Here is a 23,383-nt window from a genome sequence, read left to right on the forward strand (position 1 = left end):
GGATTCTTCCCTATAGGTTTCAGGGGGAGCCTGGCTCTGCCAACAGCTCCAGCTTGCCATTCTGGCCTTCAGAAAAGTGAGATGATATATTTCTGTTATTTCAAACCACCCAGTTTAGGGTACTTTATTACAACAGCCCTAGGGAACTAACACAGAGCCCTTAACTTTTTGTGATCAGGAAAGTCAATGTTTCTTTCACTGTGCTATTTTTGACTGCTTTAAAACTCAGAGGCCCTCTTCGTCCCCAAAAGCTTCCTTCTATAGTCTTCAAGGGCTTTTTAAAATATTTTTATTTATTTATTAATCAGAAAGAGCACAAGCAGCGGGGGAACAGCGGGCAGAGGGAGAAGCAGGATCCCCTCTGAGCAGGGAACCCAACACGGGACGCAGTTCCAGAACCCTGGGATTGCGATCTGAGCTTAAGGTAGTTGCTTAACCAACTGAGCCATCCAGATGTGCCTCAAATTTATGTATTAATCCATCTAGAATATATCTAGGCATACAGCCTGAGGTGAGACTCTCCCCACGAACAGCTAACCAGGTGCCTAACCCTGCCTAATTTATCAAAAGATCTTTTCATCCCTGTTGACTTCCAAGGTCCCCTCTGTCCTACAGTTAATTTACACGTCCATAAAAATATGTTTCTGGGCTATTAATTGTATTCTACTGATCTGTTTATGCTTAAGCCATTAATTACGTCAGTTTTTTTTTTTTAATTTTTTTTTTTTTTAAAGATTATTTATTTATTTATTTGTCAGTGATGGAGAGAGAGCGAGCAAGCACAGGCAGACAGAGAGGCAGGCAGAGGCAGAGGGAGAAGCAGGCTCCCTGCCAAGCAAGGAGCCCGATGCGGGACTCGATCCCAGGACGCTGGGATCATGACCTGAGCCGAAGGCAGCTGCTTAACCAACTGAGCCACCCAGGCGTCCCAATTACGTCAGTTTTAATCATTAAAACATGTTTGCATCTTTAGTAGGGCAAGCGTCTCCTCGATGCAATCATTTGCAAAGTTTTAAAGTGACTCTCATTTCTTCTTCCAGATAAACCTTAGGAAAACCTGAGTCCCCAAATAAATCCTCTACCGGGGTTTCTGTTGTACATGGGAGAAGTATAAATTACACTGGGAAGAGCTGACCTTTCTAGAAATTCTATAGCTGCCGTCCAGAAACAAAGCATATCTCTCCATTCATTCCTCTGCTTTACAGCTCTCAGTAATCTTTGTGATTTTCTAAAATACCCGCCAAGCCACTCCTTACCCCTCATTGTTATAATGAGAATCGGCAACTGCTCTAAACACTTTTATAAGCATCATCTCACCAAATTCTTGCAATGCTATCTATTATTTCCACTTCTGCGTTAAAAACTGAGGCACACCGAGATCATTAGTACAAAATCATAGCAGGTTCCAACCCAGGCAACTTTACTCGGGAGACCACAGTTTTATCTGAAAAATATTTTTTTACTATCTGGCCGTAAAAAAGAAACCAGGACGCCTTTTATATGCTGGTGTACAAAGACTGCCCGGATAGTTGGTTAAGTGAAAAGCAGGATTCTGAACTATCATTTGTAGAAAAAGTGGGGAGAAGGCTCATATTTCAGGATATTCATGTTTGTTTGTACATGAAAATATTTGGAGACTCAACAAGAAATTAGTAAATGAGTAGTTCTCTCTTGGAGCTGAACAGGAATGAGGCAGCCAGGGGACAAAGGTGGGAGGGATCTTTTCACTTTTTTTTTTCCTTTAAAAAAATTCTTTTTGGGGCGCCTGGGTGGCTCAGTGGGTTAAAGCCTCTGCCTTCGGCTCAGGTCATGGTCCCAGGGTCCTGGGATCGAGCCCCGTATCGGGCTCTCTGCTCAGCAGGGGGCCTGCTTCCCCCTCTCTCTCTGCCTGCCCTTCTGCCTACTTGTGATCTCTGTCAAATAAATAAATAAAATCTTTTAAAAAAATAAAAATTCTTTTTTAATTAAAAAAATCTTGTTTTCATTTTGCCTATTCAAAAATTACATACATTTTTAAAAACTTTAAAATAAAATGCATGACACTCAATAAATATGATTTGCAAGGTGAATGAATGAAGGCCTGGAGAGCTCAGATTTGTATAAAGCTGTGTTTATGATCTTGTTGTTTCTGTGAATAGGATCTGTTTTCTAAGGTCCTTTCAAGCTGGCTGCTGTTACGTAGGAAAACACACAATTGATTTTTACATGTTTTGCTTCCAGCGCTTGTATTCCTGATGCTGACCTTGCCTGTAAATTCTCTTTGCCATGGATTCTCCTGGGTTTTCTGTGGGCAGGGGTCTGGGCTGGTTCCATAAATGTATTTCGGCAGGTTGGGGCTGGAAATTCAGATTGGTGAGGACCATGGGGGCAGGAGAGTGTGTTCTCCATATAAAGACATCAAGTTCCAATTTAAAAAAAAAAAAACACTGTGTGAGCCAAACAAAACAAGCCCAGGAAAGAATCCCGTCTCCAGGACGCCAGTCTGTGGTCTGTGTGTGTGCTGTACCCTCTGTTCACTCACACTTTTCCCTTCCCTTCCCTTCCCCTCGGCTCCACCCCTCATTCCTCTGAGGCCTTCCTGGCTGCTCTGGTCCGCACGGACTTTCTCCCCTTTTGCCCATGGCCAGCAGGTTTAGAATCACTGCAAGCTGCAGCATGGCCGTAAGCAACTCGAGGCCGTTCGTCCTGCCTTCCTGGGCTATTCCCACCCACGTCGCCGTCTTCAGCTTCTGTGGTTAGCGCACTGCACTGACCGTTCAGCCCACTGGGGTCTTGGAGGAACTTGAACTTAGCAGTCAAGTCTGATTCGTCACTGATTCCTGGCACCCGGCCCTGCAGGCACCAAGGAAACTTGACGCGCTGAACGATGACCCCTTTTGGGGCACGTCTGTTGCCAGGCAGGCACGTCAACTAGCTCACGAATTCAGAACCCCGACAGAACTGTGGAGAACATACCAGAGAGGACAACAGGACCCACGCCCTCCAGGAACAGTGCACAGCCTCCATGAGGACTGGATCTGGCGTTTATAGCAAGCCCCCCCAAATATATTTGTTTATGGGGCGACACAGAGCTTACCACCCCTACAGTCACCCAAAATACAGCCACAGCAGAGGCGAAAGGACATATGGAGAAAATCAGTGAGGAGGAGCTTAGGACACTGGAACAAAGTCTCGTAGGGCTCCACGATGCTGGCAGGGAGCACCTGTCTAGCCCCTCACGGAGACATGAATACTTCTACTCCTAACTGAAAGGGCCTGCTGCCCCGCCTCTCCCAAGACCATGAGATCACGCATATCACATTCTCACCGAAACTTTACCACGCATGGCTGCCCTCATGCCAGGGGTGAGGAAATGGGAGACTGGGACAAGTGACAGGACTTGCCCAAGATCACACAGGGAATTCGTCCTGTGGCCAGAACTGAACATGGATCTTTGACTCTGCCTCCAGAGGGTTCTTTCCTGACCTTGTGGGTAGGAATTCTGGAGAGGTGACAGGGGTTTGAGTGATCTAATCTACAAAGGAGAAGCTCTTGGTTAATTTCTGTCCCATTGCACCGTGAGGGAGGCTGAGGGTCAACAGTAAATAAGACAGATTCTTCTGTTGCTCAAGGAGCCTCGCTTCAGCCTTGGCAGGGGAGGGAGATACATGATATAACCACCCCCTTCCAAAGAATGACAAGACGATCCTACCCAGTGATTTGTGGTATGAAGAAGACACAAAGATAGGATAGCGAGTTGGGGTGTACCTTAGCTTTTGGGGGTCAGGTGTCAGAAGAAGCCCCTTTAAAAAAGTGGCAGCAACTGGGCAGAGAACATATGGCAGATACGAAGTTTCTAAGACAGGATCAAGACAGGCAGAGAGACCAAAGGGCTGTAGGCCAGTGAGCATAATGAGGCTGGTCGGGTATCAGGGAGAGCATGTAGACGATGTTCCAGTTCACTTACTGAAGGCAGGTTTTATTCTAAGCCATCAGGAAGCCATTTGAAGGTTTTAAGCAGGGTGGTAAAATAATCAGATTTATGTCTTTTTAATTTATTTCATTTTTAAAGATTTGAGAGAGAGAAGCAGGCACGCAAGTGTGGGGTGGCTGTTGGGAGGAGCCGAAGGAGGGGGAGAATCTGAAGCAGACTCCAAACTGACCACAGAGCCCCACGTGGGGCTTGATCTCATGACCCCAAGATCACGACCTGAGCTGAAACCAAGAGTCAGACACCTAACCAACTGTGTTACCCAGGCATCCCTATTTTATTTATTTATTAAGATTTTATTCTTTTTAAAGTAATCTCTACAACCAACTTTGGGACTTGAACTCACAACCCTAAGACCAAAAGTCACCATCTCCAATGACTGAGTCAACCAGGCACCCCTGATTTATGTGTGTGTTTTGCTTTTTTTTTTTTTTTTTTAAAGATCTCTCTGGCTGCTTTATAGAAGATGAATAGTAGAGAACTAACACTTGGGTAAAGAGAGCAGCCTGGAATTGTCATACATAAGATCTCTCCCTCATAACATGCAGACATGCTAGGGAAAAAAAATGTATTTTTCATTGAGCCCAATGTGGGGCTTGAACTCATAACCCTGAGATCAAAACCTGAACTCGATCAAAAGTCAGGTGATCTACCGAATGAGCCATCCAGGCACCCCTGGGGGGAAAAGAATTAAAACTATTATTAACATGTAGATGAACACAAAAGCATCTCCAGGTACCAAAAAGCTACTGTAGCGTATGCGATCTGAACACACATACTACAGGATCAAGAAACCAGATACACTCGATCTTAGCCAAAAGACCGAGAAGTGATTCAACAAACCAGATATATGCTATAAGGGGCCAAAGCTGAGACCACTGAGTGTGTGTGCACCAGGGATCTGGAAATGAATTCCTAGACAAAGCTGGAAGCCCCAAACCCTTGGTGGGGAGACCAGCAAGAAACCAGAGTCTCTGGCCAGTGCTACATGTATGTAGCAATGTGGAAGCGTTGCCCTGGAAAATCACATAAAACTTGACTTGGAACCAATGAGCTCTGTAGGACCTAGCAGAGACAACCATGTAATTGTCCCAAGGGATACCGCCATAATACAGGGCACCCGCAGGACCCCACAGAATATAATCTCCACCAAAGATGGTCTCACAGACAAAAATGACAACAGATACAAGGAAAATCAAATGCTAACAGAGAATGAAGTACCCCAGAACTATATTGTTCAAGGGTAGCCTGGCCGGCTCAGTTGGTGTAATGTGTGACTCTTGATCTTGGGGTTGTGAGTTCAAACCCCATGCTGGGTATGGAGACTGCTCAAAAATAAAATCTTAAAAATAAATAAAATAAAATAAAATATTCAACAAGATGGACTAGAAACCATACAGTGTAGATAAGACATTACAGGTAAAGAGCAAGTGAGGTTTTTTTTTATTAAATTTTTAAATTTTTTATAAACGTATAATGTATTTTTATCCCCAGGGGTACAGGTCTGTGAATCACCAGGTTTACACACTTCACAGCAGGAGAGCGAGTGAGTTTTAAAAAGAACCAAATAATGGGACTGGAAGAGATTATGCTGAGTGAAATAAGTCAAGAAGAGAGAGTCAATTATCATATGGTTTCACTTATTTGTGGAGCATAACAAATAGCGTGGAGGACAAGGGGAGATGGAGACGAGAAGGGAGTTGAGGGAAAGTGGAAGGGGAGGTGAACCATGAGAGACTATGGACTCTGAAAACAATCTGAGGGTTTTGAAGGGGCGGGGGCGGGGGGAGGTTGGGGGAACCAGGTGGTGGGTATTAGAGAGTGCATGGATTGCATGGAGCACTGGGTGTGGTGCCAAAACAATGAATACTGTTACGCTGAAAAGAAATTAAAAAAAAAAAAAAGCTAAACTTTGTGCATAACAACAACAACAAAAAGAACCAAATAGATATTCTAGATAGCAAAGAGTAGATTAGACACAACCAAAGAGAGAATGTGTGAATAGAAGATGAATTTGAGGAAATCACTCAAGAGTGAAAACAGAAAGAAAAATAGACAAGAAATATGAAAGAGTCATTAAATGAAATGGAAGGCAAAATGAGATATTCCACAATACACTTAATAGGAGTTAAAAAAGAGAGAATATAGAAATCAAAGGTGATAATCAGAGGTAATGGCTGAGAATTTTCCAAAATTACAGTGAAAGCTAAAACAAGTTCCATAAACAATAAAATAAATTCCCTAGTGCACATAGTGCAACACATGAAAAGAAAAGAAAAAAACTATCAGAGAGAAAGGTAGATTATCCATGAGAGATTGACAATTAGATGAAGTAAGTGCCTGAAGACAACAGAACTGCTTAAAAGTGCTGAAGAAAAAGAGCCCGGGGTACCAGGTGGTTCTGTCGATTAAGCACTGAAGCATCATCTGACTTTGGTCAAGATCTCAGGGTTGTGGGATCGAGCCCCACATCGGGCTCTGTGATCAGCATGGAGTCTGCTTGTCCCTCTCCCTCTCTTCCTCCTCTTGCACACTCTCTCTCTCAAATAAATAAATAAATATTTTTTTTAAAAAAGAAAAGAGCCAACAGTGCGCTGAGAAGGAAGCAGGATCCTAATCCTGTTCCATCTGCTAGTCTCCCTCCAGCTGGTATCCCAGCCACTCAGGTAGCAGGAGGGTGAGGTTGCTGGATACTAGAAGGTTCTCACCATGGTACCACAGGCACCTGGCACTGCCCTGTCTCACTGTGTCCATGGTCACTGCTTGCAGTCAAGATTGACTAGAAGGAAAATCAATTCTGCTGAATGGGCACTAAAGAAAAACTCCAAGATCAAAGAATAGTCCGCTAATCTGGCCTTGAAAAACATGAAATATAGGGGCACCCAGGTGGTTCAGTTGGTTAAGTATCTGACTCTTGATCTCAGCTCAGGTCTTGATTTTGGGGTTCTGAGTTTGAGCCCTGTGTTGGGTTCCGCACTGGGCATGGAGCCTACTTAAAAAAAGAAAAAAAAAAGGTAATCAGAAAGGATAAATCTTCTGACCAAAAAACTCTCAACAAAATGGGTAGAGGAGGCAGAGACTAAAGATTCAACAGCAGAACCAGAATCTAAAATTGAGGGTATTTCAGGCCCAAATGCAGTGGGAGAAAAACCAGTCTTAGACCAGTGTCAGTGGTGGTTCTTACATACTCTTTCTCCTACAACTCTAAGGAACAGCTTCATCAATCATTTTGGAAATGCAACTTTTCTGTAATTCTGGAAACATATTTTTAAAGAAGCGGGGTGCCTGGGTGGTTCAGTTGGTTAATAGGCTGCCTTCAGCTCAGGTCATGATTCCAGGGTCCTGGAATAGAGCCCCACATCAGGTTCTCTGCTTAGCAGAGAGCCTGCTTCTCCCTGCTGCTCTGCTTACTTGTGCTCTCTCTATCTGTCAAATAAATAAATAAAATCTTTTAAAAAAATAACTAAATCGGGGCGCCTGGGTGGCTCAGTGGGTTAAGCCGCTGCCTTCGGCTCAGGTCATGATCTCAGGGTCCTTGGATCGAGTCCCGCATCGGGCTCTCTGCTCAGCAGGGAGCCTGCTTCCTTCTCTCTCTCTCTCTCTGCCTGCCTCTCCATCTACTTGTGATTTCTCTCTGTCAAATAAATAAAAAATCTTTAAAAAAAAAAAAAAATAACTAAATCAAGAAGCATGGCATCCCACCATATCCCACATGTTAATACAACTTTAAGTAAGTACAAATGACTTAAGAGATAAAATCATGTGCTAGTTAAACCAGGAATTAATGGAATGTTGGATTAAGAAAGGCTTTGTTTGATGTAAACTTAACATTCCACAGACTGTGAAGAGCATTATAAAAAGTTCTCTAAAATACACATAGCCCAAAGAACAAAGTCATTTTCAATGACCCTTCTTTCATATTTGTAGGGTTTTTTCCCCCCTACTAGCATTGTCTCTGTGTCTTCTATATGTTCTTTTATTTCCTTATCAGAGTTGCACACTTTCTGTGGCAAGATCCTGGTAGGGAAGGAAGGTCCAGAATTTCCCCAAACCTGTTAATGGCCCGTGGATATAATGTGTAAGGTGTCACATCCTCTATAATCAGGACATTGGTCATAAAAGGCTTGCGAGCTAGAAATATTTGAGGATTCCGAGTTCTGGTGTCCTCTGCTTGTAGATAAAATGTCTCCAAATTTTAAGCTGGAACACTGCCCAAGTAACTTTTTCTTTTAAGATTTTATTTATTTAATTTGTAGGGGGGGAGGGACAGAGGGAGATGGAGAGAGAATCTTGAGCCGACTCCCCACTGAGTGCAGTGCCCGACACGGGCTCGATCCTACAACCTCGAGATCGAGACCTGAGCCGAAACCAAGAGTCAGACCCTTAACTGACTGAGCCACCGAGGCACCCCTGGCTAAGTAATTCTTAAACAAAGCCTTGCAGTTACATTGCCTAGACTTCTTAATACCAGTATTCATTTGTGATTTTGTGTACCAATCAGCAAACAAGTACTAATAAAATCATGGTTGTGACGGTGGTGGGGGGGGGACAGTGGAGATACGGAGACATCTTCAGACAGTTTCTTACATCTTCAGGCAGTTTCTTACAGAAAGAGCTAGGACGTTTCTCTCCCAAAGAAATAATAAATGCAGCCCTGAAGAAAGTTCTGGAGAAGTCCTAAAATAGCCCTATTTATATTCTAGCAGGAATATGTGAGTAACCAAACAGCATCCCCCAAAGTCGTGTCCTCTCTTGACATTACCCTGACCATGCAATGAGCTCAAGGTGGCAGCTGGAAGAGGGAGCTGGAGGAAAGCCATCTGCCACCATGAAGTCACCCCCGCCGTGTCATGGCGGCAAAGACCCCTGGGCCCCATCCCACTCCTTCTTCTGCCTTTGTCACCTGATGCACATCAGCCAGCGACTGGGAGAGGACAATGCCCTCTACCCTCTTCTGGTTGGGGAGGGCAGCTCTCCTGGGCTTGGCAGGGAAGGTACATTTGTCCAAGGTCATTGTCCAGGGCAGGAGGTATTTTTAAATAGAGATAAAATGGAATTATCAAACAAACAAACAAACAAACAAACAAAAAAATGAGTGCCTGGCCCCAGGACCCTAAATTCTGAGGCCCAAGCTGGTGACAGACACTGGTGATCCCACAAGGAAGACACTAAGGCCATACTGTCGCTCTGCTCCCCCCAGACCCGCAGCAGCATGCATGTAACTTCATTCCTCCTTCCAGAAAAAAAAATAAAAAAAATTATTTTCTTCCCCGTCTTCTCTGTTCAGACATAACATCATCAACACAACTCTTTAAATATCTGTGCCGGGAGGCTATATTTAGTGACTGTTTGGCCCTTAAAATGAGCCTGATTTCCTGTGGCAAAAAGTTCTCAGCAGTAAGGAGAGAAGAAGTCAGAGAATTCTGGAGAATTCTGAAGTACTAAGGAACAGCTTTAAGGCTTGAGATGTTCACACAGTGGAAGAAAAGGAGTCAACTGCTTCTTCTGGAGAGGTGAATGGGACCCAAGAGAGGGGGAGACACAATCATAATCAAAGGGTATGTCTGGCCGAGACACTTCTGAAGTCATCCCAGAGAAGAGCCTGACATGGGGCAGCGGAGCGAGCCAGTAACCATGTGTGGTTCACAGCCCTCCTTCAGAGAGGGGGGAGGGGCGTGCATTCACTCACTCATCCACTCATTCATTCATACACTCTCACTCATCCACTCATTCATTCATTCACTCATTCATTCATTCATCCACTGGTTCACTCGTTCATTCATTCACTTGTTCACTGATTCGTTCATGCACTCTCCTCGTTCAGCCACTCAATCATTCATTCAACCATTCATTCATTCACTCACTCGTTCACTCACTCATTCACTCATTCATTCATTCACTCATTCATTCATTCATCCACTGGTTCACTCACTCATTCATTCATTCATTCATGCACTATCACTCTCATTCACCCATTCATTCATTCATTTACTCACTTACTCACCACAGTTGTACATTTTCCCACATACAAAGCCCAGTGGCCTACAGGAGCTCCAGGTCATGGGGCAAACAAGACACACCAACAGTGGACCTTTAGAAGGCCATCCCCAGAAAGGGCCCTTGGTGGGGCACAAAGTGAGTGCGGCAGGGAACCCCGAGGGTGGGGGACACTTCCGCCGGTGCCATCCAGGAAGGCTTCGCTGGGAGAGGGAACGAGTGCCAGCACTTGGCTTCCTGCTCTGGACCCTCCCCTTGAACCCATTCACTGAGCCCAGATTCCAGGACATTATCTCATATCACAGATGAGTAACTTTCCCAAGGTCCGCCCAGGATAATAAGTAACAAACCTGGAGCGGAAACTATCCTCTGACTGCAAAATGCTCGACTGCTCTCTTTGGGCCCAGAGGGCCAGGTGAAGGGGGCAGAGCGTGTCTGCGAGACGGCGTACAGAGGTTCCCCTCCAATCCTGCCAAAACCCCAGAGCAGTCGGCTCTGTTAGGCGCGGCCCCAGAACATCGGCCTCCTCTGTTGAGCCTGGAGTCATCACACCTTCCCTCCTCGGAAACCACTGTCCTGTCCCTGTGTGTGTGTGTTGGGCAGGGGACTCCGGTGTCCCCAGGATGACCCAGGGGAGCAAGGGAATGCACATCTACTTGGTCCTAAGGTCTGCCAAGCAACATGCCATTCTTTTTTTTTTTTTTTTTTTAACATTCTGGTTTGAGATAATTTTAGACTTTCAGAAGAACGGCAAAAATAGGACAGAGTTCCCGGACATCTTTGCTCAGCTTCCCCTTGTATTAACTAACATCTTGCATAAGAACAGGAAAATCATCAAAGTGAAGAAATTCGCCTCGGTGCGATGCACTATTAACTATCCTGGGGAATTACTTTGGGCTTCTCCCGTTCGCCCACTACTGCTGTCTTTCTGTTCCAGGATCCACCTGGGATCCCACCCGGGACACTTCCTTAGTCCCCTCCGACAGCTCCTTAGTCTCTCCTGGTCTTTCGAGACCTTGACATTTTTTGAAGAACACCAGTCAGTTGTTTTACAGAACATCCCTCATGGACTTTGTCCTATGTTTCTCGTGGTTAGATGGAGGTCACGCACTTTTGGCAAATAAACCACACAGGTGATGTCCCCAGTTCAGCATCTGTGCCAGGAGCTGTTCATTCCCATATACTGGCTTCTTGGGTTTCTCTAGATACTCAGGGCAACCCCATGAGGTAGGTATTAGCATCTGAAGATTTATTTATTTATGTTAGAGAAAAAGAAAGTGAGAGAGAGTGCAGCGGTGAGGAGCAAAGGGAGAGGGAGGGGGAATCTCAAGCAGACTCCCCACTGAACAAGAAGCCTGACTTGGGGCTCAATCCCATGCCCCTGAGATCATGACCTGAGCCAAAATCAAGAGTTGGACATTTAACTTACTAAGCCACCCAGGTGCCCCCAGAAAATTATTTTTGTTATGTGCTACAACCTAGGCCTAAGGGCCTAACCCTGGGAAGGCCAGGATCAGAAGATACTGGCAAGAGTTTTGTAGTGCTCAGCCTGTGCAGATGTACCTGGCAGTCCTAAGTAGAAGACAGAAGACAGTGCCTGGGCAGGAGTGGCCAACTGCAAAAAACTTGTCACTAAGTAATTTTCCTGAGTGAGTGACTTTGGAAGGCTAATTCTTTGGGGACAGGGGGATGGGGGGGCACAAGACCCTCTGACCAACACAGAAAAAGTAACCCATAGAAATTAAGTGCAGCCAGGGTTATCCAGGAGGAAGCGTCTCAGAGAGAGGGAAAGCCAGACAGAATTCAGTGTCTGGAGCTGAGAAATGGGACAGTTAAATTGGAGTAACAAGGGCCAACTGCTGTCAAAAGGCAGTCAAACTCTCCCAGGGCTGCTGCTTTAGGAAATGCATTTTTATAGACCCACCGACTCTCTCTTTGGGACAATCTCACCCAAGCCCCTCATGTCACAGACTGACTGAAGGCCTACAGAGGGTAGAGACCACGGCAGAACAGGGAGAACCACAACCAGGAGAAGTGAGGCTTCCTGATTCCTTTTTTTTTTTTTTTAAATTTTATTTTCAAGTAATCTCTACACCCAACACCGGGCTTGAACTCACAACCCTGAGATCAAGAGTCACACGCTCTACCAACTAAGCCCGCCAGGTACCCTCAGGCTTCCTATTTCTTCTTTTTCTTTTTTTAAGATTTTATTTATTTGAGAGCGCATGTGAGAGAGAGAGAGAGAGAGAGAGAGTGGGGTTGAGGGGCAGACATATAGGGACAAGCAAACTCCCCGCTGAGCAGGGAGACTAAGACATGGGGCTCGAACCCAGGACTCTGGGATCATGACCTCAACTGAAGGCAGACACTCAACCAACTGAACCACCCAGGGACCCCAATTCCTTTTTTTTTTTTTTTTTAGATTTTATCTATCTATCTATCTATTTATTTATTTGACAGAGATCACAAGTAGGCAGAGAGGCAGGCAGAGACGGGGGCGGGGGGGTGGGGTGGTTTGCGGGAAGCAAGTTCCCTGCTGAGCACAGAACCCAACACAGGGCTCGATCCCAAGACCCGGAGATCATGACCTGAGCCGAAGGCAGAGGCTTAACCCTCTGAGCCACCCAGGTGCCCCTCAGGCATCCCAATTCTTAATTCAGTGCTGTGGGTGCAGCGAAGCCCAGGAATGGGGCACACTCCAGAGCACCTGGGGGAGCCTGAGAAAGGACCAGCACACAACAGGCCCAACCCCGAGGGCAGCTGTTGATTTATTCCCACCTCAGTTTCCTGACTGCAAGTCGGCTCTCTCAAGCAGAGATACCATCATGATGATCCCAGAGGGGACAAAAGGGACTTCCTATCTGTCTGTTTTTTTAACAGCACAGGAGGACTTGATTGAGAAAAACAACAACAACAACAAAAGTAAGGTTAAGTCAATTCTATCTGTGATCCTCACGCTTGGAATTGCACCAAAGAATCCCATGGCCCAGCAGGAAAGAATGTTTTGAACAGGCTGTTGAATTGTTTTTCCAGGATAAGATTTCTGTGAATAAGGGCCAAGTGTGGAAATGCAGTGTTTTATCTATGGCCACAATAAGAACGGATGACAGAGCAAAGTGCTGCTCCAGGTCTAAAAGGGTGGCCTGCCTGTGCCTCGAGGCCAGGGCTCCACTAGGCTTCCTGCCCCGGGCTGTGAGTTACCTGTCTTTATCCCCTCTTTGCTTTTATTGCTGCTGTAACAAATTACCACCAACTTAGCAGCTTAAAAGGATGCCCACTGGGGTGCCTGGGTGGCTCGGTTGGTTGGGCATCTGCCTTCAGCTCAGTCACAATCTCAGGGTCCTGGGACTGAACCCTGCATTGCGCCCCGCGTCCAGCTCTCTGCTCAGCAGGAAGTCTGCTTCTCCCTCACCATCTCCCTTTGTGCTTGCTCCCTCAAATAAATAAATAAAATCTTAAAAAAAAAAGGGGGGGTGCCCATTTATCAGCTCATGGTTCTGTGGTCTGAAGGCTAACTCAGTTTCCCTGGGCTAAAATCAAGGTGTTGGCAGGGCTGCATTCCTAACTGGAAGCCCAGGGAGAAATTCAGGCTACCCTTCCTGTCATAAGGTCCTTAATTACATCTGCGAAGACCCTCTTACCACGTAACAAAACAGACTCGCAGGTGGACATGTTCCGGGGGGAGGCATGCATTAGTTTATCTACCCCATCCCATCATCCCCCACCCCCGTGGGGCATAAATCGGGAATCCTGGCTCTCAGTCCCCTGGCTCTGGGGGTACCGTGACTGCATGAGGAAGCCTCTTTCTGTAAAATGTCCCTCCTGCTGAATTCTCCACTCCTAACGCCCACCGACCTCCTTCTACCAGTGCAGCCAAAACTTCTGCTTCGGTCCGATGTGACCGAGGCCAAGTACCTTGCCCTTAGCCTTGGGCACCTGCTTCGGAGTGGGAACTGGGCCCTATTCCATTTTATGTTACAGCAACAATCAAATACAATCAGGTCATTCATCATTATTGAGGGCCTACGGGGTCCTGAGCATCACGCTTGGGGAGGCCTACGAAGGAGGCCAAGCCACAGGAAAGCTCACAGTCGAGCGTGGAACAGACATCCGGGTCAACACGGAAACACCATCAGATCTGTCTGTGGAAGTGGGGGGGGGGGGGGGGGGCCCAGGGGCCATCGGAGGCGGGGCTTCAAGGATGAGGAACTGGAAAAAGCGGGAGGCCGAAAAGAATGGTGTGCCACCTGGAGACACACAGAGGCCTGAAGCAGTGCGCCGCCCGAGACAGAGAGAGGCTGCGCGGGCAGGGGCTGCAGGGGAGGCCGAGGGGCATGACAGCCGGGAAAGGTCAGCGCTCTGCCAAGGTCGGCTCTGTGCTGGGCCCCTGAGTTTGAATTTCAGTTTGGAGGAATGCACAGCAAACAGGCTTTTAACACATGGAGTGATACAAGCAGCTGTAACTTTTAAAACAGAACTCTCGGGTGCCCGGGTGGCTCAGTTGGTTAAGCATCTACCTTTGGCTCGGGGGATGATTTCCTGGCCCCGGGATCGAGTCCCCACGCCAGACTTACTGCTCAGCACGGAGTCTGCTTCTCTTCTCCCCCGAGCCCTCTACTTGTTCTCTCTCTCTCTCTCTCTAAATGAATAAATAAAATCTTTAAAGGAAATAAAAATACAACAGAACTCTGACAGCCTGGGGGACACTGGAGAGCAGAGAGCAGGAAGGCCAGCTGTGCCATGGGGTAAGCAGTTCAGGCTCAAGACAAAGGCATGACGGCCTGAAGGAAGGTGGAAACTACTTCTTCTGTGGAGCGCCATCAAGGAACTGAGGAGACAGAACAACTACAGGAGAGAGGGATGCCAGACACGACCAGGAGAATTGCAGCTTCAAGGGCCAGGGAGGGTTTCTAAACTGGGATTGTCGAACACTGAGAGCAAAAGACAATGAGCGAGTTCGTGGCAAGGGACAGGGTTCAGGATTAGGTGTGTTAGGTTATTTGGGGGGGTTGGGGCTTTTTGTTTTGTGTTGTGTTCTATCAGCAGTAATGGCCTTAGACAGTACAGGGAGGTCCCTTTCTGGAATAAGCATCTCAAGGGAAGCAGCCGATCTCGAGTCACTTCCAAGCATGAGTCAGGGAGCTGATGTTGGGTAGGAAGTCCCCGGGAGCCACCCACAGTTACGTCAGAGACCTGGTCTCCTCGGGGGCCCAGCCTCCCGCTGGCTACAGTCATGCCCACGTGAGCCCAGACTCGGGGGGTACTTATGAGGGTTCACAGTTCAGCACGGGGACCAACTCTGGCTGATACTTCCTGCACATGTTTTATCCTTCATTCTGCAAACCCTTCTCAAGCAGAGTCCCTTGGCGCCAGAGGCCGCGTCGGGAGCCCGAGGCTACGATGATGAATTAGGTACCTGACATACGGTCTTGGAATGCCTGCCTTGTGCCAAGGCTGGAGAGGCAGAGCCCTGGGCTGACCTGTCACTGGAAGGGAAGCTTCCCTGGATCCTGCCCAGAGAAGAAACCACACAGCTCATGCCTGTCGATCTCTGGCTGAAGGATTATGGAAAACAGGGGGGAAGACTATAGCATGGGTCAAGACAGATCCAAGAAAAACCAGAGGAGGCATTTGCTTCCAGCCCAATATGGGAGCGGGGGTCACGTGACAGACGGTATGTCATAATCTCACTCACAAACACACACACACACACAGCAACTGTCTAAGCTAACAACTGCCATTGTGGGCTAGCCCCAAGTGTCTCACAGAACCAGTGTCAGGTCCGTGTTTCTGCCATGTTCCCAGGTGACATTCCCCAAGCTCCTATGTCCCCACAGTAACTTATCAAGTGAGATTTGATCTAGATTTTTGGAACACGAGCCAAGCTCGGGACCGTGTGTTCCGGAAGTCCACCACACAGACCAAGCCACCAAGGAGCCCCTTTCCCCCTTACTTCTTTATAGATTTACCATCCAAGCAGCACACTACATACCTGTTTCACTTTGCCTGTTTTGTGAACCTGCTTTCAGTGGAAGCATAGAGGGTGTCTGGATGGCTCAGTCCGTTAAGCGTCTGCCTTCAGCTCGGATCATGATCCCAGGGTCCAGGGATCGAGTCCCGTACTGGGCTCCCTGCTCTGCCCTTACCCGCCCTCCCCCTGGCTCATGCTCTCTCTCTCTCTCAAATAAATAAATAAAATCTTAAATAAACAAATAAATAAATGGAAGCATACAGAAAGTGTCCTTTTGGGTCGGCCTTTTTGTCGTCCACTGTTACATGTGAAGGTTCGCCCATGCTGTCGAATGTGATTATGGTTTATTACCTAATTATTATTATTATTATTATTTATTTATTCTCCTTGTGCAACATCCCAATGAGAGCCCGCATCTCAATGCCTACGGTGGACGGACTTCTGGACTGCCTCCAGTTCGGAGTTCTTACAGAACATGATGATGAGTATCCTTCCAACTGTCTTCCGTGCGCTGCTGCTGGGTCTAGAGCGCACAGTGGAAGTGCTGGCCTACTGAGTCTGCAGACCTTTAATTTTAGGATAACGCTGGACTGTGGTCCAATGTGGTCGCACCAGCGTAAAGTCCCATCAGCAATGCATGGACATTTCCAACTAATTCACATTCTGATGCTTGGCACAGTTGGCTTTTCTTTTTTTTTTTTTCTTTAAGATTTTATTTACTTATTTTAGAGACACAGAGAGAGAATGAGCACACGCCCACACAAGTGGAAGGAGGAGCAGAGGCAGAGAGACAAGCAGACTCCGCAGTGAGCACAGAACCCAACATGCGGCTCGATCCCAGGACCCTGACTGAGATCATGACCTGAGCTGAAGGCAAGAGCTGGATGTTTAACTAACTGAGCCACTTAAGAGCCCCTTTTTAAATTTTTATTTCAGTCACACTGATGGGCATTGAGTGGTATCTCATTATAATTTTAATTCGCATTTTCTTGATGAACCTGCGCATTTTCATATGTTTATTTTTTTTTTACGTATTCTGGATATAGGCCCTTTGGTAGCTACATGTCTTGCAAAAAACTTCTGGGAGGAATTGCGAAAGTCCAAATTAATCAATTAGAAAAGACTTAGAAAGAAAACCTCTGTGATTTTTCTAAGTTACCAGGCCCAGACCAGGCTTCCCTTTAATAAAAGATATGAAAAGAAAAGTATACAGTTTGAGATTCAAGAGCCAGCAGGTCCGAGCCTCTGCCCGGCCACTTCCCGAGTGCCCTTGGGCAAGTCGCCTACGCCCTCCAAGCCTCAGTGTCCACCCTTGAGAACAGACCGCTATTATCGCACAGTTGTTCTGCGGCTGAAAAGAGGTTATGTGCAAATGTGCTTTTATAAACTGCAAATCTGTTAAAATCAGAAGCAATCGGCCACACTGGCTTCCTGAATGGCCCAGCCCAGCTTCCTGAGCTGTCTCACAGCGCAAACAGAGGCAGTGGTCATAAGCTTTCAGATCGGAGAAACCCCCCACCCTCCCTTCTACTGTCTGAGCCACAGGACACCTTCCATCCCTGCCCCTCTCCCTCCACAGTGTCGGACTGTCCTGCCCACGGGCCAGGAACAGGGCTCCTCCCAGCCTGCCCAGGCAGGAAAACAGGAAGCAGCCCCCACCCTGCCAGGAGGTGGGGCTGACAAGCTCCCTTTCCTAGGTGGGCATCTCTCCAGGCCATCAACCCTCTGGACGCAGGAGCACTGGGCGTCTGGCCCGCCACGCCACGCCCTGGTCTGCGCCACACTTTGTCCCGAGGTGGTGGACTAAGCGGGCGGTGGACAGGGAGTGTAGAATGGTCCTCCTCAGTGCCTTGCCGACACGCCGGGCAAGGAACCCTTTCAGTGCCCCAGTGGCGCTGGGACTCTGCTTTCCTGGGCCACACGGATGCTCCTCACCCCACCCGAAGGTACGGCACCAGCCATTCCCATGCGCCCCGTTCTGCATATGGGGGACACGTGGGAGTTTCTCCGGAGAGCAGTTGAGAGCTCAGATGAAACGCGTGTCCTTATCCCACAGTGTGGAAACCCCGCTTACAGGAATTTTATGAGCTCAAGTGTTTGAGAGCTGAGAATCTTGTCCAGCCTCCCCATTTTGAAATGAGAAATCAGTGGCTGAGGGAGCGCTCTCCTATGACTGTGCGCTCATCCCGCCACCCCTGCAAACTCCAGCAGCTGCCCAGGCCACAGCCAGGTGCCTGGGAGCCAGGCCACTTTCTCTCCGTTCCTGGTTAAGACCTCCGAGCTCAGAAAGGCCCATCTGAAGCAGAAAGAAGCAGAGAGCAGCCCCGGGAAGTCCACAAGCACGCGTTGGGAACGTTCAGCCAGTGCTCTGAACTGCACGGAAATACAAAATCCTCGAAATCATTCAAAACCACGAGCCCCCATTCTGTCTCTAGAGACTCTGCAGGCTTCCTCCTAAATGGGGACCCGGGGCACATAAGCCCAGCACCCAGGGCGGGCACTCAGTAAGAATTAATCACAGGAGAAATCATAGGAGACAGAGGGGGAGCCTCCAAACTGGGCAAAGGAAAGAGAAGTGCGCTGCAAGCCGAGGCCTGCCTCCAGCACCCAGACTCCCTGGAGATCAGCCGACAGACTGTTTCACATTCACGCACTTGGCCAACAGGCCCAGTGCCTGCCTCCTGCGAGGGCTCACTTGGCACAGCACGAAGAGCCAGACCCTGCCCCCAAGAGCTTCCAGTCTGGGAGAGAAGCCACGGCCCAGACCTGGATGAATGGGACAGACATACAGTAGCTACGGGCGCCCTGCTTGCTGGACTACCTGATCCGGCTGGAAGCAGCCGGCAGGGACCGCCTAGTGGAGGGAGGCGAGGCAAGTGAAGGCCTGGAAAAGAGAGGGACCAGGGACCCTGAGGTGCCACGTCATGCATGGTCTCTGGGGAGCCAGCAAAGGTTCTTGAGGGAGGGAGTTCCAGGAGCAGGGCTGGGCTTTGAGACAAGCCATCTGGTCCCCGCTCTTTGGGAGGCAGGGAAGATGGGAGTACGACCAACACAGGCAAGAGGCAGTAAGGGCGGGGACGGTACAGAGCAAAGGAGCGACATCGCACCGCCTGATGCGGCTGCGCGGAGGAAAGGGAGGACTCGGAACGGACGCCGAGGAGATGATGGGGACTGACGGGGACCAGACACCGGCATTCGAAGGTGGGGAAGGCCCGAAGGAGTCTGGGGCATGTGTGGTTTATCCGGGGGCAAATGACCCACGGGAAGTGGTCACACAGGCCAGGAAGTCGGGAGACAGACGTGGGGAGGTGGCGTCACGGACACAGGAACAGACACGGTCAGATGAGGGGAGCGCAGAGGAAGTGGACAGAAGGTGAAAGAGAAGTGGGGTGAGGTTAGCACCTTGGGGACCCAGCTGCTGGCTGGAGGAAAGAAGAGAGCTGAGGAGGCCGGGCGGTGACGCAGGGGTGGCGATCGGGCACCGCCAGGCTCTGGGGCCGGGGTTCCCGAGTTTGGGTCCCAGCTCGGACCCCTCCTTCAGAGCTTTGAGCTGGCTGTGAACTCGTCTAAGGTTTGATTTCCTCATCTGTAAAACATGGATCACACGTCATAAATTCGTTCCAAGAACTGAGGGGTGTGGTTCATTCAAGGCCTTTACCACGTGCACATAGTAAACGTGGTGAATGTCAGCTGTTCCCGCCATTACCAATGAGAGGAAGCCGGAGGTGTATGAGCTCAAAGAAAGCTCTTAGCATCCTTTCCACCTTGTCAATACCAACTAAGGGAGCCAGCAGGGATCGGATGGGAAGACAGTGGCGTTCGTGTTAGCAGCCATTCCCAAGCTGCCGGGGTTGAGAAGCATTGATCGCTCTGGTCCAATCCCACGATTGGACTGTACTGAAGATCCTGAGCGAAAATGGTAGAAACACCCCATGACTTAAACACAGAAAAGAGGATGTGGGCTTGGTCATCAGGTTTTCGGATGGCTTCTCTGTTTACTTGATGTGTGACCGTGGGCAAGTCACGTGGCCTCTCTGAACTTCAGCTAGTAAACAGGATAATGGCAATCAATCACTCAGGATGTGTCTAGTGCCCACCAGGCCCTCCATAAGTATTTGTTTCTGCCTTTTCTTCTCAGGAGTCCAAGTTTCCTGGCTCTTCCCAACTCAGGGTTGGTTAGGATCCTGCTCTCTGTAGTAGGATCGACCCAAACAGATTGGGACCAAAGGCTCCGTGTTTCCAGAGCACCATCGTCTCCTCTGATCTCAGCAATCACTGCCAGAGAGCAAATTTCAACGTGCACAGGGCTACCCAGGGCTCTGGCTGAAATGAAAGCTCTCATTCGGTAGAGCTAACAGCTCCCGAAATGACGGTGCTGTACGTCCTCTGACCTCTGTGTACGAGAGCCAGGTCGTGGCTGGTCTCCCTCCCCGCTGACTCACCAGCTCCTCCTGGCTGGTCTCTTTATCTTACTCATCTCTGCGTCCCCTCCACGCTATGTGCTCACTAAATGGATGGTAGCAAAAAAATAAACAAACCATAGAGAAAACCATTTTCCAGCTAAGTAAATATAGACAGGGCATTTGGTGTGTCTACGAACGTCAGCCCTCCTGGTTCATTCCAGAATTGCCCTGCTGGCCAACATGAGGACAGGGTGGGGGAAAGGGCCTGAAACCTGGACTCCTGGATCTGAATCCTGCTTTTCAATCATCTATGAGTGGCCCTGGGCAAGTCACTAAGCTCTCATCCATAACATGGGCATGGTAATAGCCAACCACAGTATAGCCCCAACATAGTTAAATCATGCTGTATAAAGTGCTAGGGCAAGGCAGCTTTCTCATAGCAGCTTCTTTGAGGGCAAGAACCACTTTTCATTCCCCTAGAGCCTAAAGGTTGCTTGTGATGGGCTGGATGAGGGACACCTAGAGATGGGGGCTGCAGCAGGTGAGTCTGGGGTGCTTGCTCCAGCAGGGACACTGGCCTGACCGGAAGGAAGGCAGAGAAATTACAGTCCTCTGATAGGCATGGGGCAGGGCTCCTGAGAGAGCAGGAGACAAAGCTGGACTAGGAGGGAACTTGGTGCCATTAGGAAAAAGCATCGGGTAATTACAGAAATCCCCGGCCGCCCTGAGCTGAGCTACCCACCCAGGCGAGGGCTTCCTGCGGAAAGTAACAAATCATTGTCTACTCCCATCCATAGCTGGATCCCCACGAACACAAGCCACAGGAACCTGAAGACACAGGTGAGACAGTAAGAGTAATCTTGCCCCCATGAAGCTCCTAGACCGTACAAGGTAGCAGGTGCTGGGGGCTGAGAGCAGGGAGCAGCCAGCTTCTGCAGCTGCCTCCACCTGGGCCACTGAGCCTCACCGGCATTCACCTCCAGATGTCTCCTTTGTGGATCCCCATTTCTGGAACACCCCCTTCCCGTCTCTCCACTTTCATGCCAGCTGGTGGTTAGATCCTGGTGAGGGCTCCCAAGCTCTCCCCACACCCACAGCCGGGTCTTTCTGCATAGAAAGACCGGGGTCTTGGTCATTATCACCTTACCTAGGAATATTTCTGTCCCCTACTGAAGAGTTCATCAGAGCCTGCACCATTACTCACACGCATGCTTCCTTAGGTCTCCCCGGATTACAGCAAGAATCACTAAAAGCGTGCTCCCAAGTTCACAAAAACGCCTTCAGGCTGGCAACACAAGCCAGTGGTTAAAGGCTGGGACCACTTCCCGCTGTGTGACCTTGGGCAGGTGACTTAACCTCTCTGTGCTCCAATGTCCTTACGGAAAATGGGGCTGATACCCACCTCACCGGTCCTTGCAGAGATTAAAGAAGGTAATACAATAAAGTACTTAGAGCAGTGCCAAACGTGATAATTAGCTACGTGATAATTATCACGACACCTTGGCTGATCTCACGGTCTCTCAACTCATTAAAATTTTTTTCTAACTCATTTTTATATCTCATAACACCCTGGATTCATTCAAAGTCCTCAAACAAAACGAGCTTTTGCAGACTGCCTAATGCCAAGTTTTGGCATTGTTCTTTTTCTTCACTCTCCCACCCCCTCCCCTTACGGTTTGAATAATAGAAAAACTCTCTTTTCCTGCTCAAGCCTGCCTCGTCCTCTCTTTCACCCCACCCACCCCACCCACCCCACCCCACCGGTCAACGAGCCACTCAGAGGCAGTCAATTACAAGTGTTCCACGTGTAAAATACACCAGAGTCTCCTTGCTGGGCTGTCCCTGGATAGCCAGGGGACACGCCAGCCCTGGGGGGAAGCTTTCACAAACCTAATTACCATTGGTATAATGGGTCAAAGTTTTATGCGTATGCCTCTAGCGCTCCGGTTTTTAGTTCTTTGAGACTCCAGATGGGCTGGGTTATCACAAAATAACATCTAATTTCATTTCCTTTCCCATAAAAAAAAAAAAAAAGTAGGAAGAAGAAAGCTATTCACACCGCCTGCTGGAGCAAGAAGTCTCAGGGCCAGGCAGTGAGTTGAGGCAGTTAATACACAAAGTGGACAAGCCATCCGAAAGCTGCTTTCTTTGCAGGGGTCCAGTCCACAAAGCCAGAGAAAAGAAGTCTCAACCCCAGCCAGTCCACGGGAGGCCGAGAAGGGAACTGCTGTCATTCCTAATGCTCCTATCCCTCCCTGGGGTAGGATGACCCAAGGAGGGGACACTCCCTCCTTTCCATCACCCAGACACACCTGCAACCGGTCAAAAGCTTTCTGGAAAGAGAAGAGGCTGAACCTGCAGGGGAAAGCTTGATCCTTTACAAGATTCCATACACAGACTCTGTCAGGTCCTCGCAAGCTTTTCAACCTAAAACCCCAAAGCCCTTCCTTAACATTGTACTGTGTTTAGGGATGGGGGGCGGAGCAGAACACAGCAGGGGGGACCAGCCTCTGGCAGTAGAGGCCCAGCTGGATCTTCAAAGGTTCCACCCCGAGCGCAAGGGCGAGGAACAAATCTGCCCGCACAACTTTGGCACTGGGATTAGAAGAAGTGCTGTGCCCTTTGAAATGGGATTTTGCATACAAACGAGCTGATGCACACCAGAAACATGTCAGCTTTATTCAGTCCAATCAATACACCAGGCATTCGAACTCCGAGGTAAAAATGGATTGTGGCTTTTTGTTGATGCCACTGGGGAATTTTGGCCCCCAGCCCTGGTCAGGCTGGACAAATAGGGCAGTCTGCCTGCTCGCTGTCAGGCACATCTTGGGGATGAAATCAACACCCCATTATCAGGGCTCTGGGCACCACTGGGCAGCTCATCCTGACCAGCAGCGGGCTGTCCGGCCAATGAACTGACCCTGGCCCCTGGCCGGCCCCCTCCTCCAGCCCCCATTTTCCAAGCTCGGCCACACGTCGCATTTCCTACATTCCTTCTCACCGCCCAGACCCCTCCAGCCCGGCCCTCTGAGGCCGACAGCT

The 23,383-nt window shown here is 48.7% G+C and overlaps 1 protein-coding gene across 1 annotated transcript in view; it reads right to left on the minus strand.

Annotated features, from left to right (window-relative positions):
- Window positions 1-23,383, minus strand: part of HIP1 (huntingtin interacting protein 1) — a 139,805-nt gene that overhangs the window by 115,722 nt on the left and 700 nt on the right. The gene's annotated exons all lie outside the window — the stretch shown is intronic.

This window comes from Mustela putorius, unplaced genomic scaffold (genome assembly GCF_011764305.1).
Source record: "Mustela putorius furo isolate JIRA1106 unplaced genomic scaffold, ASM1176430v1.1 tig00000139_pilon_pilon_pilon, whole genome shotgun sequence".
NCBI classification, from domain to species: Eukaryota; Metazoa; Chordata; class Mammalia; order Carnivora; family Mustelidae; genus Mustela; species Mustela putorius.